This window comes from Heterodontus francisci, chromosome 33 (genome assembly GCF_036365525.1).
Source record: "Heterodontus francisci isolate sHetFra1 chromosome 33, sHetFra1.hap1, whole genome shotgun sequence".
NCBI classification, from domain to species: Eukaryota; Metazoa; Chordata; class Chondrichthyes; order Heterodontiformes; family Heterodontidae; genus Heterodontus; species Heterodontus francisci.
This window is the reverse complement of record NC_090403.1, coordinates 53,333,940-53,350,799: the sequence shown is the minus strand read 5'-3', so window position 1 is coordinate 53,350,799 and position 16,860 is coordinate 53,333,940. Positions and strand designations below refer to the sequence as shown.

The window sequence follows — 16,860 nt, the reverse complement described above, 5'->3', positions numbered from 1 at the left end:
CCCTCTTGGTTGGATGCAAAATATTCCACGTCACTATTTGAACACAGAAGTTCTCCCAGTGTCCTGGCCAACATTTATCTTTCAGCTATCACTGAAAACTGTTTAATTGGTCATTTATTTGGGACCTTGCCGTGCACAAATAGGCTGCCGCATTTTCTTATAACAGTAACTGCACCTCAAAAGAAATTTATTGACTGAGAAATGCATGAGAGATCCTGAAGCTGTGAAAGCCGCAATACAAATGCAATTTTTTTCTTTATGTTTTGGCTTTAAATATATTATTGCTGTGTTTGGCTTTAAAATTATTACATATTATTGGTAGGTTCAACATAGTTATTAAAGCTGTGGACAGCCTTTTTTATTCGGCAGCAATAATTAATGCTATCTGGGAGAAACAAAGAACAGAATCTGGGCTGGGATCATTTGGGCCTAAGGCTTGGAGATTTCTTTGTTATAGTTTTCCTTCTAATGACTAACTTTTAAAAACAAACTTTAAGCTCACCAAAGCAGTGAAAACATTTTAGTTAATTCAGTGGAGTTACATGCCCAGTTCCAAACAATCCCCAATGACAGTTACTACCCAAAATAACCCACCAAGCAAGGCCAATGTCACTGAGCAACACAATCTCAGTTTCAGAAAGAGAAAATCTTCAGTCCAACTCACCCACCTACCTCCCATCTTGCCATGGGGCATTAGAATAAACACTGCCTTCTGGTTCAATTTATTTAAGAACAGCCCGTCTTTACCGTGCCAGAGAGGATTCCAGAAATCAAGTCAAGCTACACAATCTTCCAACTTTATTCATTACAGCACTGTGAAGTTTTTCCAATTCCACAAATTACAAAATGAGGTAGCGTACACACAATGGTTCAAAAACCGACCAATTATTGGAAATGTGGTAGCAATGCAGCTCCGTGCTCCAGAGAAAGGGGCGGTCTACGGCAGCGAGGCCTGGACAACGTATGCCAGCCAAGAGCGACGTCTCAATTCATTCCATCTTCGCTGCCTTCGGAGAATACTTGGCATCAGGTGGCAGGACTATATCTCCAACACAGAAGTCCTTGAAGCGGCCAACACCCCCAGCTTATACACACTACTGAGTCAGCGGCGCTTGAGATGGCTTGGCCATGTGAGCCGCATGGAAGATGGCAGGATCCCCAAAGACACATTGTACAGCGAGCTCGCCACTGGTATCAGACCCACCGGCCGTCCATGTCTCCGTTATAAAGACGTCTGCAAACGCGACATGAAATCGTGTGACATTGATCACAAGTCGTGGGAGTCAGTTGCCAGCATTCGCCAGAGCTGGCGGGCAGCCATAAAGACAGGGCTAAATTGTGGCGAGTCGAAGAGACTTAGTAGTTGGCAGGAAAAAAGACAGAGGCGCAAGGGGAGAGCCAACTGTGCAACAGCCCCAACAAACAAGTTTCTCTGCAGCACCTGTGGAAGAGCCTGTCACTCCAGAATTGGCCTTTATAGCCACTCCAGGCGCTGCTTCACAAACCACCTCCAGGCGCGTATCCATTGTCTCTCGAGATAAGGAGGCCCAAAAGAAAAAAAAAGAACTATTGCTGAGGAAATGGCTGAAGGAATTTCCAACTGGTATCAAGAACCAAATATCACATTCAGTCTAACCTCTGCACAATACAGCATGATTGCCTTGGGGCATCAAATTGGCAACACAAAGTAGAGTTCCATTTGCTTTGTTGACTACTGCTCTACAACAAGTGGTTAGTTAAGCTAATCATGACCTCTCCTACCCTTTCATGTACATACAACATCTTTGAGAAGTTCAATTAAAACTATCAGGAATAAATTTTCCAAATTCAAATATTATGCTTTTTGAAGGATCATAACTTTGAAAAATGCAGCAACAATTCAAAAGCAGAGCTGTTCAATTGATTGGAGTTGTCCAATTGATGCTGCCAGCGTGTATTTTGATCAAACCTAGATCAAAATCAGTACTGGTGACACAGCATTTGATCTTCCTCTCTTGACAAACAGATAAGCCGCACAATTGTAATTTCCTGTTAAGTTCACAAAAAAAAATCAATAAATACATTCTCATCCAAAGTCAGAAACAAAAAGAAAAGACAAGACGACACTATAGAACAGTTGTTCGGGTCTGAAATTCTGTTCATGGATGATAAATACCTGGTAGTTCAAGATAATATATTGTGAACAGGTGTTGGGTGTTAATTAGTTAATTGTATTCAAGTGTGTATAGATAAAGAGCCAGCCATTACCGGCTGGTGGCGTTGTTTGGAGAGCAGAAGTTCTGTGACAAGCAATAAACAATCTCCACCAAAGCATCCTAGTCTCAGTGTCTTCTTCATAAACAGGCTTGGAGATTTCTCTAACAGTCTGCAGCAAGCTGAACAGTAGATGGCGGAACAATTTCCACTCATCATGTCCAAGATGAATATCACTTTTTCTCAGTGGTAGTTTCCATTTACTGTCAATACCTCTATTCACTTTTTGTTCATACTATCTTTTGCTTTGAAATGAATTCCACATTAATTTTTGATTGGATGTCAAATTTTTGTCTGCTTTTTCAGGGTAGGGCAGTCGAGTAATTCTGTTATGGGACTGGAGATCGCAAGTTCAAATCTCACCAGGGTAGTTTGAAAATTTGTATTCAGTTTAAAAAAAAAATCTGGAAATAAAAAGCTAGCATCTGCAAAAAAACAGTAACTATGAAGCTACAGGACTATCATGAACTCCCACTGGCTTACTAATGTCCTTTAGGAAAGATAACATGCCATCATTACGTTTCTGGTAAAAATTCAAGATTCCTGTGCCCAAAAGACTGAAAGCAACTAATGCAATAAACAAAATTAACAATGGCTCAGTTTGTGGGAATTAGTTTACAATTTATATTGCACCTCATCCAATTAAATCTAACCTATGCTCTTATTCCTAACACAGCAATTATCCAATAGTTCAAGAGTGAAAGAGGAATCGAGCAGGAAGGAAGAACACCATCCGAAACTGGTCTTGACCATACCACTTGCCTGCCTCACTTTGCCGGATGTGGATGCAAATTTTGAGAAGGACTGGAGGGAACAGGAAAATAAATAGGGTTGGGGAAGTGGGAGAAGCTGGCCAATATTAAGTACAGAATGTTCCTCGTAGAAGTAATATTTTACAAAAAAAAGATTAAAAAGTTACTCGCTGAAATAAGTCATGATTAAACCCCCTTTGCACTGTTGCTATTTAAACTCAACACATAGGGATATACCCTCTCAACCTTTCGCTAGTCAACTTTTTTTTGGTGCAAGAAAAAGATTGAGGAAGCAGCTCATCATTAAAGTTGGTCACAACAAAGGTGAAGATCAGGACTTAGAGTAACAATTTCCCCAATTACATGCTGCAAATGTTCACAGTGGCTACACGGTTTATTAAGTTTGTAAGGTTTAAATAAGTAACCTGCTTTTTTTATTTTTGCAACTGCTTCACAAATCAAATAATTTGAATGATACAGATATGTTGAGAACCGTTCCCTTTTGAACAAACATTCCTTCATACAGTCTTTAGTATTAACCACACAGCGGTTATACCCCAAAACCCAACAACACATGTTGGCTGTTCATATAATGTGCATTCCAAGCAGTGCAACAATATTACTTGCTTCACAGGAACAAGTCACAAGCGGCTACTGCAACAGATCAGATTCACTCTCCACTTAACACCAACCTTTAAAATCTAAAAATACTTTTGAAATAAGGAGAAAAAGTCTAAATCCAACACAAATCCAGAAGCCCAGGATCATGCTCCATACAGTCTCCAGCAATATAAACTGAACCCCAGTGACAACTCATTGGCTATGTGCATGTCTAAAACACAATCTATTCTCTTTTATTGCTAATTCAAAATTCAACCCCTGTAAGTTATTGGATAAAGACGACAGGGCAGGATACTACATTGAAACAATAGAGAAATCAGCTGACTAATATTTACAGTCTGAGAACTTGAATATTAGAGCAAGAAAAATTGAGCTGAAACAATACATTGTCAACAGCCTCTATCCCCACATAAGAGTTATTTACGATTGATTTAAGCTGTAATAGCACTAGACAGCATCAAAAACCAAGGACTCGGGGAGGGTAAAGGAAATGGAAAAAGATAAATCAGCCAAAGGTCCTGGGCCTGTTGAGTAGCTAGTAGTCCCTCCCTGAAAGGTGTATTTGTGGACTGCGGAGAGGACTGGATGGGCCTCAGTTTCGAACTTAAAATTCTTAACCTTCAAATTTCCCCTCCTGAATAACCTCCTTTGGCCATGAACACCTGCACCACACCACGACCCCCACCCGACCATGAACCCTCCCTATTTTCCTGACTCCAGGCTCTTGTGCATGCTCACCTCACCTTTTGTCCCACCATTCTTGGTTGTGCCTTCATCCACACAAGGTATCACACTGAAATTTCCTCCCCATACTCATTTGTCTCTCCAACTTTAAAAGTCTCCTCAAGACCTATTTGCCCACACTTTTGGTCACCACTCTAACTCTCTCCTTTGACTCAGCTTCTACTGTTAGTTTTTACGCCTGTGAAGCACTTGGGAACATTTTTCTATGTTAAAGTGTATTTAAATGTAAGTTGTTGTAATTGATAAATAGCCTGCTATACTCAAATCACGAATTATGCGAAAAATACACACTTAGGCATGGTGCCAGAGGACTGTCAACATCCTTCGAACTCCTACCCAGCATGAGTCAGCACCATCAGGATAGGAGGGGAGGAAAGGAGAGAAATAATTGAAGAATGGAGTTGAAAAATATGTTTTTCCTGGAAATAAGCTAAGAATCCATTTTTGGCAATATTAATCTGGATCAGAATGTGTTCATACTCTTTTTCATAAAACATTTTATCCAAAGAGCCAAAGAATTTTGTTAGAGATCAGTAAACAAGTCTCTTGGAAAGGTACTGCCCAACTTTTTATCATCTGAAAGTGACTTAATAAATCTAAACATGGAACCATACCAATATTGGAGGCAGTCCAACAGCAGTTGAATCTGTGCCAGTACAAGTGGAAATTTACCCAACATCGAGTGAGCATGGCAGCATTTAGAACGATGCCAAGTTCTGAAAACCCATCCACAGACCGGAGAAACTAGTGGAAAAAAAATGTGAACGTGCATTCCTGCCAATGTGCATCCACAGCGTTCACCATAATTGATGTCCACCACACCATTTCATTTTACAGCCATCCTTTCGCTCACTGGAGAAACCTCAAATGGAAGAGGAATCTGGGAACGCTCATTTTGTTCAAAGCAGTCCCATTTTACCAAAAATAGTCTCAGGACTATTGGGCGGGCCAAACTTGCTGGTAGACCACAGTGGCGGTGTCACCAAGAGGGAGCATCTGGGGAAGGCTGCAGATTCAGCAGCACGAGGTATGATATCAATCTAGCCCAAGAACCTCTGTTGCTGTCAGACATCAGGAAGTCAAACTATAAAGTGGGAGGGAGCAGCATGCAGATTTTCCAGTCCAGAGGATTTAGATTTATGTTGCATTAAGGATTCTGCCACTAAATACTGGCAATCGTGCCAGTCTGAAGTCAAGCCCTGACCCGCTGTTTACTAACAAGCACCTCTCAGATGCACAGCAATATTCTCAAATCAGTCCACAGGAGCTAGTCTCCTCACTTGGGTAAAATTTTGATGCTTTCACATAGGCACCAAAAGAAATCTCAGAGTATCATTTCCCTCAATTAAATGAGAGCTGTACTTTCCCTTCAAGTTTTACAGAAAGAAAGCACTTGGGGGTAAACTTCCATCAAAGCACATGAAATATTAATTGGCATAAAGTAAACCTAGATCACTAATTTGAAGTAACAGAACATCCATGGTGTTCCTCACAATAAGTCAGTTTTTTTTCCCAAAAGGTCAAAAGTATGCGGCAATTTAATTCAAAGTTGAGTAATTCAAATTCTTTTAATTCAATTTTATAACCAGTAACTTCCCACTTTGCTATGTTATGCAAATTATTTTAAATTTTAAGCATAAAACTGCTTCAAATTATAAGTGCATAATGCGTTAGTACTGTACAACCTATTAATCTATTAAGGTGGAGCTGTCTTTACAGCCACAAAATTAAATTATTGTTCAAGTAAACTGTCTTAGGTCAGAATTTATTATTTTAGTCAGGAAATTATATATAGAGTGAGATCACAGTTTAGGAACAAATAAAAAAAGAGTAATCCATTCAGCCCCTCAAGCCTGATCCACCATTCAACCAGATCATGCTGAGAGGTACCTCACCTCCATTGACCCACTTTGGCTTCATATTCTTTGATACTCTTACCTAACAAAAAATCAAACTCAGTCTTGAAAATTTCAACTGACCCAGCATCAACAGCTTTTTAGGGGAGTGAGCTCTATTTTCCACTACCTTTCATGTTGAAAGGTTTCCAGATTTCACTCCTAAATTGTCTGGCTTAAATTTTAAGATTTAGCTCTGCATTCCCCCATGAGAAGGAAGTTTATTTGCATCCACTCTATCAAATCCCTTTATCATTTTAAATACATCAATTAGATAACCCCTCAACTACCTAAACTCAAGGGAATGCGAACCAGGATTGTACGCTTGTCTTCCGAATTTAACTCATTAAGTCCTGGTCTATCTGGAATTTGCGCTGAGCTTACACCAGCTGCCACCACATCCCCACAGCCAATATGTCCTTCCTGATGTTCAATGCCCAAACTGAAAGCAGTACGCCAGGTGGGGTGTGACCAAGGGTCTGCACAACTGAAGCATCACTTCCTTAATTTTGTTTTCCAATCATCTTGAGATAAAGACCAACATTCCATTAGCCTTCAAAAAAAAACTTTTGTACCTGTGCACAACCTATTTGTTCCTCTCCAGCTCCAAGTCTTCCACCATTCAGAAAAGCTTCCGATTTCACTTAAATCCAAACTTCTGCACATCATACTCTGACAATTTCTTGCCCGCTCACTTAGTCTACGTCTCTTCATAATGTGCTGTTCCCATTAACACAACTTACTGTGCTTCATTTACAAACTTGGATATACAACACTGTATTCTTTCATCAGTCAATATATATGGTGGAAAGCTGAGGCCCCAGTACAGTTCTCCAAGGATCATTTGTCACATCCTGCAAATCAGAAAAGGATCCATTTATCCCTACTCTCCATCTCCTGCCTCCCAAACAATTACTGACCCATGTCACAAGGTTACTTCCAATTTTAAGTGCTCTAATTTTTGCTAATAATTTCCTGTGTCGAACCTTATCAAATGACTTTGACATCCATAAAGACAACATCTACAGACACTTCACTATTCACCATACTAGTGACGTCCTTGAATAAAATTCACTAGATTAGATAGACATGACGTACGTTTCACGAGTTTAACTACTCTTGAGGCTACAAGTCAAACCCATGATGAAATGTCTGGCTTTTTCCTTTATAATCAGTGTGCCCAAGTGTTTATTTTAAATCATCAACTGCAGTTATTTTGACCTTTGCATTACTGGGATATTTTCTGTTACTGGGGAGCTTCTCTCTACATTCTAAAAGCTGAAATTAAAATAAAAATATGGCCTAAAATTTGCATAAGTCAAGTAGCTGCAAGACATTTTCCTAGAATAGATTTGCTTATAATTAAATGTGGCCAATAAATGTGACTGACCAGTTTTTCTTACATGCAGATTATATACATATAAAATTATAGATCATACAGCTTTAATTTTTTTTGAAATTTATTAAGTTAAATTCTTGTACAAGTATAGTCTTTGCAAGTGTTCTTGTTGGTTTTAACTAAAAGCAAAAATGTACTTACGAGATAGAAATTCACCATTTCAATCTTATGCAAATTTCTTCAGAAAGGATACCCTTTCTGAAAGGATATCAGGCACAGTAAGTCATGGGACAAGGTGTTGCATCTCCACCCCTGCTCACACTAAATTAGACCCCACTGGAAGTGGTCAGCAAATTCTGTTACCTTGGGTCCACAGTGACAAACTATCTGTCCCTTGATGCAGAGCTCGAACACACATTGGGAAAGCAGCTACCACCTTTGGCCGCCTTGCGAATCTCACATGGGATAACACCAAGCTGATGGTTTGTAAGGCCTGTGTTCTCAGCATCTTGCTGTATGACTGTAAAACATGGATGACTTACAGCTACCAGGAAAAGCAGCTCAATAACTTCCATCTTCACTGTCTGCAGCACATTATGGGTATATCCTGGCAAGCAAAAAAATCACAGATGTGGCAGTCCTCTCAAATGCAGAGCTCTCAAATGTGTTGGCACTAATCAAACAGAGGTGGCTTTGATGAATTTGATGCGTCCACAGGATGGAAGACGGTCGCATACCCAAGGACCTTCAAAATGGTAAAGGTAGCCAGGGCCAGACGACCAGCGGGGCGCCCAAAACTCCGCTTCAAGGATGCTCGTTAGCGTGACATGAAGGCCTTAAATGTCGACTACTGCACCCGAGAGTCGCTAGCTGGCGAAAGAGGGCAATGGCGAGACGTCCTGTGGACTGGTGTGCACTACCACAACGACCAGTTACTACAGCAGCTTGGCAACAGGTGCCAGCATCAAAAACAACTCACAGCGTCACTTCGCATGCTTCATGTGCAGCACTTGTGGCAGAACGTGCCTCTCAAGGACTGGCCTTCAGAGCCATCAGCAAAGGTACATCAAGAGAAGACACCCCACTTAAATGGATTGTTGCTGCATGTCCATCATCGTTCATAGATGGAAGGATGCCAACCACAGCATAGTGTTTATGTTGTTGAACTAGTTATCCAGAGGCCTAGACTAATGATCCAGAGATAAAAGTTGGAATCCCACCAGACAGCTGGGGAATTTAAATACAGTTAATTAAATAAATTTGGAATTAAACAGTTAGTATTAGTAATGGTGATCATGAAACTAGTGGAGTGTTGTAAAAACCCATCTGGTTCACTAATGCTTTTTAGGGAAAGAAACCAGCCATTGACCCTTAACTGCCTTCTGAAATGGCCTAGCAAGCCACTCAGTTGTCTCAAGGACAATTAGGGATGGTTAAGAAATGCTAGCCATGCATGCGATGCCCACATTGTGAACGAATATAACAAAACAGCCTTAAAAAACACCAAACAGGTCACCTTTTGAAGATAAATACTGCTGTGATAGAGATCCAATTTTTCGCAATCATGCTGATTAAATGTTCTAAATACTAAAAGATTTCACCATGTTTTAAAGCAGGAAGAGCAGCAGGAAAGAAAGCACAGAACACCAAAAGGGGGAAGTACACATTGTGCATTTTCAAAGAACGAGAGCTAAAATTTCATGTAAATTCATACGCAGCAGATCTTTGTCAACATGGGCAGGGAATTTTCTCCTGTTGCCAACATTCATTGAAACCCGTGCTTTGTATCTGTCTGTTTAAGCCACAGGGGACCTGAATATTGTTAGACATGAAGACTGGCATACAAATACACAAGGCTTGAGCTTAATCCTTTCTTGAGGGTTTGCTAGTTGCAGATGGGACATTCCAAGGCACTGAAAAATAGCAGCCTAAGTCATATCAATGTCTTGTGGTGTGAACTGTAAAAATTTGCTTTCAATGTCATTGCTGACTTTTGAGGACTGAGAAAATCCCGATAATGTCCACAATACAAAAGCTGAACAAATATCCAAGTATTTTTCCTTTGTTTATGTCTCCCTTTCCCCTATTAAGGCTGATTACAACAGGCTACTAGGAGGCATAAGCACCTCTCCTTCCTGCAGGGTACCACTTGGCCCTTGTCCATGGAATAAAGTACATGATTACATGCCCTCAATCGTACTGTTTTAATGATTTTTATTTATAAGCGCTTCCTCCAAAGCCTTAGATTTCATAAGCCCTTAATAACAGTAAGACCTAACGACTCATTCAACTGCTTTGTCCAAGAGCAATTAATCCCACAAAACTACGTAGAACAGGCAGGAAAATTCAGGCACCAGTTTTACCATGAACCCTTTCTCAGTCATAGCGTTCCACAACTCTCAAAGCATACCTCATTGAGCTCCCATTACCAATGTACAACACTGTTATCTGCTATTTCCTGCAATGTGCAACTCCATAAACTGATACAAATGCAAAATACTCTGGGTGCTGGAAATCTGAAATAAAAACAGAACATGCTGAAAATACTCAGCAGGTCTGGCAGCATCTATTGAGAGAGAAAAAGAGAGATAATGTTTCAGGTCTGTGACCTTTCATCAGAACCCCTATTGAAAGGTCACAGACCTGAAACATTAACCTTTCTATTTCTCTCTCCACAGATGCTGCCAGACCTGCTGAGTATTTCCATTATTTTTTGTTTTTACTCTATAAAGTGATACCTGAAACACTAGATCACTCATTGGCGGTCCAATGCCCTGAACTTGAAGCAATTGCTCTTGCAGTCTCATTTTTGTGGAGTTAAGTTTGCCTTCCAACTTTATCTTTTTAAAAATCTCCAAAATACTTCAATATTAGCTAAGCCACTCTTTAAATTAGGCTCAAAAGGTGACGTTATCACAGCGATGCATGTTTTTCAAAGGCAGATTATCAGCTCCAACAGACCCGCAATCCAGGTTTTGAGACAGGACACCAAGCCTGCCCCACCTCCCCATGAGTCGCAACATTCTCTGCTGTGAGCACCACTGACCAATGTCAACCTCAAGAAACAGGAAACAGGCAGGGAGCTACAATGGAACACTGAAGAGTGGAGGAAGCAGATAAATAAATGGGATTTTAAAAGAAACAGCTGCACTGGTGCCACTCTGAAGTTGCTTTTCAGGTCACCTCACTCAGTGGCTTTCTTGTAATCCACTGGGCTGCACTTCCATGCTTTCTCTGCCTTTTATGATATTTAAATAAAAAAAACAGAGCAGGAATCTACAATCAGAAACAAACCAGCAATTGCAAGTCTCTTCTGGAATGCTGGTATACAAAGACCAAATGCCATTTATTATAAAAAATGATCCTAGAGCTGTACAGCAGAACATTTTCTACAGAATTAGACATCCAGTGTGTATTACTGACCTACATTGGCTTCCTGTTAAGCAACACCTCTATTTAAAAATTTTCAAACTTGTTTTCAAATCCCTCCATGGCCTCGTCCCTGCCTACGCCTGTAATCTCCTCCAGCCCGCCAACTCAGATATCTGCACTCCTCTAAATTCTCCACTATTGGTGGCTGTGTCTTCAGCTGCCAAGGCCCTAAACTCTGGTATTTCCTCTGGGATTACCAGAGAATCCCTCTGGCATTCCCTAAAACTCTCTGCCTCTCTTTCTTCCTTTAAGATACTCCTCAAAACCTACCTGTTTAACCAAGCTTTTGGTCATCTGCCCAAATGTCTCCTGTTGTGGCTCGGTGCTTTATTTTGTTTTATAATGCACCTGTGAAGTGCCTACACAAGCTGTTGTTGTGAGGCAAGGACTGGATTAGATTCATCTGTGAAATCACCCGCCGTCAATTAGCCTGTTGGCACTCACTTCTCGGCTCAGATACAAAGAATTGCCAGTTCAGCTAGGCATTGGAGGACAACCAGAACCCACGGAACTATATATAGTAACGGTCAGTGCCATCAGGACAGGATGGGGAGAATGTTTTGGGGACAGAGAAAATTAATGCAGTAAAGAGTGATTCTCCAGAGGATGCTTGGGTAGTGTTGATGACCTAATGCATTTTAAAAACTGGGCAGTCGCTCTAAACCAGTCAAATCACCTGGTTACGGAGCCTGAGGAGAACCTAAATCTGCCAATCACTTGAGCAATAAGCTCACCATGCTCAGTTGGCAAGGGTTGTGACCCGTGCTTAGAACTATTATTTTCAAATACATATTTGCAAAGCAATCATGAAAACCAATTGATGTAAAAAAAAAAGCAAATGTACTCAAATCACAGAACTTTGTGGAACCCAGTGTTTGTGCCTTACACACTGGGTAGCCCTCAGGAACTCTAAACTGTGTGTCCAAACTTTCTGTGTCCATGTATTAATTTGGTGCATTTAATACTAACTTTTAAAAGGGAACTGGATCTCTACTTAAGCAGGCTGTAAATGCCAGGTTCAGTGTTTTCACTGGAACGACGGAGGTGGAGGGGTGACATGATAGAGGTTTACAAAGTTATCAGCGGCATGGACAGAGTGGATAGTCAGAAGCTTTTTCCCAGGGTGGAAGAGTCAGTTACTAGGGGACATAGGTTTAAGGTGAGAGGGGCATAGAGGGGATGTGCGAGGCAAGTTCTTTACACAGAGGGTGGTGAGTGCCTGGAACTTGCTGCCGGGGGAGGTGGTGGAAACAGGTACGATAATGACGCTTAAGAGGCATCTTGACAAATACATGAATAGGATGGGAATAGAGGGATACGGTCCCCGGAAGTGCAGAAGGTTTTAGTTTAGGCAGGCATCAAGATCGGCGCAGGCTTGGAGGGCCAAATGGCCTGTTCCTGTGCTGTACTGTTCTTTGTTGTTCAGTGCTAGGACCTCAGCTATGCACAATCCACATTAATGACTTATACAAAGGTACCAAGAGTAATATATCGATGTTTGCTGACAATATAAAGCTAGATGGAATAGTAAGCTGTGTGGAGGACACAAAGATTCTACAAAGGGATAGATACAGGTTAAGTGAGTGGGAAATCAGGTGACAGATTCAGTATAAGAGATGTGAGGTTATTCACTTCATTAATAGAAAAGTATAATTTTTGAAATGGAGAGAAATTTTTAATGTTAATGTTGAGAGAGATTTGGGTGTCCTCATACAACAAACACAAAATTAGCATGCAGGTACAGCAAGCAATTAGAAAGGCAAATGACATAGCCTTTATTGCAAGAGGGCTGGAATACAAGAGTAAGGAATTCTTGCCACAAACATATAGGTGAGTCAATACCTGGAGTACTGTATATGGTTTTGGTCTCCTTATCAAAGGAAGGATATACTGTCTAGGAGGCGGTTTGGTGAAGGTTCATTAGATTAATTCCTGACATGAGGGGGCTGTCCTCTGACGAGAGGTCGAGTAGATTGGGCCTAGACTCTCAAAAAGAAAGAAGAATGAGAGGTGATCTCACTGAAACATAAGAGGATACTGAGAGGGCTTGGCAAGGTAGATGCCGAGAGGTTGTTTACCCCGGCTGCAGAGTCTAGAACTGGGGGACATAGCATCAGGATAACGGATCGATCATTTAAGAACAAGATGAGGAAGAATTTCTTCACTCAATTATAAATCTTTGGAATTCTCTATCCCAAAGGGCTCTGGATGTTCAGTTGTTGAGTACATTCAAGGCTAAGATAGATACATCTTTGGCCTCTAGGGTAAATCAAGCAATATAGGGATTGGGCAGGAAAGTGGAATGGAGATCAAAGCTCAACCATGATCTTATCGAATGGTGAAGCAAGGGGCCATATAGGCTTCTCCTGCCCCTACTTCTTTATGCTGTGTGAAGAAAGAAAATTTGCAGGGCTATGGGGAAAGAGCATGGAGTTGAGACTATGTCGTCGCTCTTCCAGCGAGCCAGGAAAAGCACAATGATATGAATGGCTTCCTGCTGAACTCTAGAGTTCTATACTTTGCAAGTTTAAACTAATGCTCGTTAACTTGCACATATCTTAAGCTGTGAATATCAACAGGTTCTGGTGTTTTGATATAGGACATAGCAACCCATAAAGCACAAAGAGCAGACCTTCCCAAACATTTACGTTCTCAATATCTGAACAGGACAAAACGAGTAAGAAATGAAAATGCAAACAAAAACGAGTTGTCTAAGCAAAGTGGGTCAGATTGCCAGGATTCAAGAACTACTAATAGCTGTAGTTTAGACTCCTGATTTAACTAAACACACCCAACACATAGTATGCTTCAATACCGAGTTCTGGTAGCCCTTACAATCCATCAAAAACTAAACTGTGACCTTGTCTCATAAAATCTTGACTCTTCAACCAAATGGACAGTACAAATATAATTTAGAGACAGCAAACACCCATTTTGGGGTATATTTTGCTTCTTACCCTCAAGTTCCAGAAGCTTCCAGCCAGAGGAGGTAGTGTGCTCTGGACATAGGTTCCCTCAAGAACCAGTCCCAAGCGTTTCATTCATAAAGAGTGGTTCAGAGTGACCTGGAGATTTGAAGTTGGTAATATTGATAGGACTGCTTTGATTAGGACCAACTGCAAGAAAACCAACATTACCAATAAGTAATACCAAAATTGATCAAGCTCCTTCTATGGAATATCTAATGACTTCTGACATACTGTCACGAATATTTGTAAATATTAGTCATCAGTTGTTCAGTTCCTTCTCTGTTGCACCGATTGTTCCCACACACACCACAAAATATGAAGGTCCTATACAATGATCCAAGAGCCACAACGGTAGGGCATAAAATAAAGCTAGGTGAAGTTCCCTAAAATTCAATTTTAGTAAAACAAATAACAGGAGTGTAAGGTGAGGAAAAGAGCTTTATACTTGCTTTTCACTACAATTAATGAATGGAGAAATTTCATTCCCCACAGCTTACATAAAATTCAACACCTGAGATAATCACTCTCTGTTTGAGCCTTATTTGAGCTGCAAGCTGAACTCAAGTGGTTCTCTCCCTCTATAACAAAAATTAATTTTGTTTGACCGAATGTACCTTTCTTCTTTGACAAACTCATGCCGATGGCGGTTTGAGAAAAAAAAAATCAATAAATCTTCCTTCTATACAAATATAATCGACAATAAGTAGCCATAGGATGAATGAACCTCCGCCAGTTAAGATTTGGTACCCCTTGATGACCGAGAGACAGACCAATATTCAAAGAGGAGGACATGCAGCAGAAAAATATAAATTATAACTGAACAACTTGTTTGTACACCAACCACCCCTCGATATTCCTCCTATATGCTTTGTCTGCCATTCACCAATTTGGGCATTTACCCAGGTGCAAGATCAACTACAGCAAAATAAATGCAGAGCTTAGAAAGTGGAAGGAGAGAATAGATATAGAAATACATCTGATCTTCAGGCTGACTACTGGCTTCAACTACAGATCACCCAGAACCTACAATTCCTACACACATCTAACATTCTATACACAATCGGCAAGTATTTAGCTTAAAAAAATACTCTACCAAATTTCATTTATAGCAAGAACAAGAACTCTCAAACTGAACTTCCTCTCCAAGCTATGAGACTGACTCAAAATATGTACATAGCACAATTCATCTTTAATAACTGGACTATCAGATCACCAACTTTCAGGTCCCAGGCCAACATATGCCTGCAACTAGGTTAAAATAAAATTTACAATATCATAGTCTGAGTAGGAACATAGGAGCAGGACTAGGCCAGTCAGCCCAACGAGCCTTCTCCGCCATTCAATATGATCATGCCTGATCATCCACTTCAATGCCTTTTTCCCCACACTATTCCCATATCCTTTTGTGTCATTGGTATTTAGATATCTGTCAATCTCTACTTTAAACATACTCAATGACTGAGCTTCCACAGTCCTCTGGGGTAGAGAATTCCAATGATTCACAACCCTCTGAGTAATGAAATTTCTCCTCACCTCAGTCCCAAGTGGCTTCACCCTTATTTTGAAGTTGTGTCCCCTGGTTCTAGACTCCCCAACCAGGGGAAACATCTTGCCTGCATCTACCCTGTCTATCCCTTTAAGTATTTTGTAGGTTTCAATGAGATCACCTTTCATTCTTCGAAACTCTAGAGAATACAGGCCCAGTCTCCACAATCACTCTTCACAGGACAGTCCCGCCATCCCAGGAACAAGTCTGGTGAACCTTCGTTGCACTCCCTCTATGGCAACAATATCCTTCCTACGGTCAGGGGACCAAAACTGCAGAGTACGCCAGGTGCGGTCTAACCAAGGTTCTATACAATTGAAGCAAGACATCACTACTCCTATACTCAAATTCTCCTGCAATAAAGGCCAACATACCATTAGCCTTCTTAAATGCTTGCTGCACCTGCATGTTAGCTTTCAGTGACTTATTGACGAGGACACCCAGGTTCCTTTGTACATCTACACTTTCCAATCTCTTACAATTTAAGAAATACTCTGCACATCTATTCCCCCTACCAAAGTGGATAATCTCATATTTTTCCACATTATATTCCACCTGCCACATTCTTGCCCACTGACGAAGTCTGTCCAAATCCCCTTGAACCCACCAAGTTTTGTGTCATCTGCGAACTTGGAAATACTACATATGGTCCCCATATCCAAATCACCAACATATATTGTGAACAGCTGGGGCCCCCAAGTACTGATCCTGTAGCACCCCACTAGTCACAGCCTGCTAATGCGAGAATGACCCATTTATTCCTACTCTCTGCTTTCCACCTGTTAACCAATCCTTAACCTATGCCAGTATATTACCTCCTATACCATGTGCTTTAATTTTACTAACCAACCTCTTGTGAGGGACTTTATCAAAAGCCTTCTGAAAATCCAAGTATACTATGTCCACCTTTATCAATTCTGTTAGCAACATCCTCAAAAAACCCCAACAGGTGCATCAAACATGATTTCCCATTCATAAATCCATGTTGACTATGCCCAGATTATTATCCAAGTATCCATTTATCACATCCTTTAGAACAGATTTGAGCATTTTCCCTACTACTGATGTAAGGCTAACAGGTCTGTAGTTCCCTGTTTTCTCTCCCTCCCTTCTTAAATAGCAGGGTGAAATTTGCTACCTTCCAATCTGCAGGAACCGTTCCAGAATCTATAGAATTTTGGAAGATGATCACCAACGCATCCACTATCTCCATGGCCACCTCTTTCAACACTCTGGGATGTAAACAGTTGTTTGGTAGTACAGAACTTGAGTACTGCTGAAAATGGAGACATGTTGTCGAAGCTTTTCA

The 16,860-nt window shown here is 40.7% G+C and overlaps 1 protein-coding gene and 1 long non-coding RNA gene across 3 annotated transcripts in view; one reads left to right on the top strand and one right to left on the bottom strand.

Moving 5' to 3' along the window:
• Nucleotides 1-5,965, top strand: part of LOC137348214 (uncharacterized) — a 38,929-nt gene extending 32,964 nt beyond the window's left edge. For both annotated transcript variants that reach the window (XR_010969098.1, XR_010969099.1), the window contains exon 3: nt 2,930-5,965. This is a non-coding gene — a long non-coding RNA (uncharacterized lncRNA). The remainder of the gene's footprint in view (nt 1-2,929) is intronic.
• Nucleotides 1-16,860, bottom strand: part of npepps (aminopeptidase puromycin sensitive) — a 225,265-nt gene that overhangs the window by 169,596 nt on the left and 38,809 nt on the right. The window lies entirely within an intron of this gene.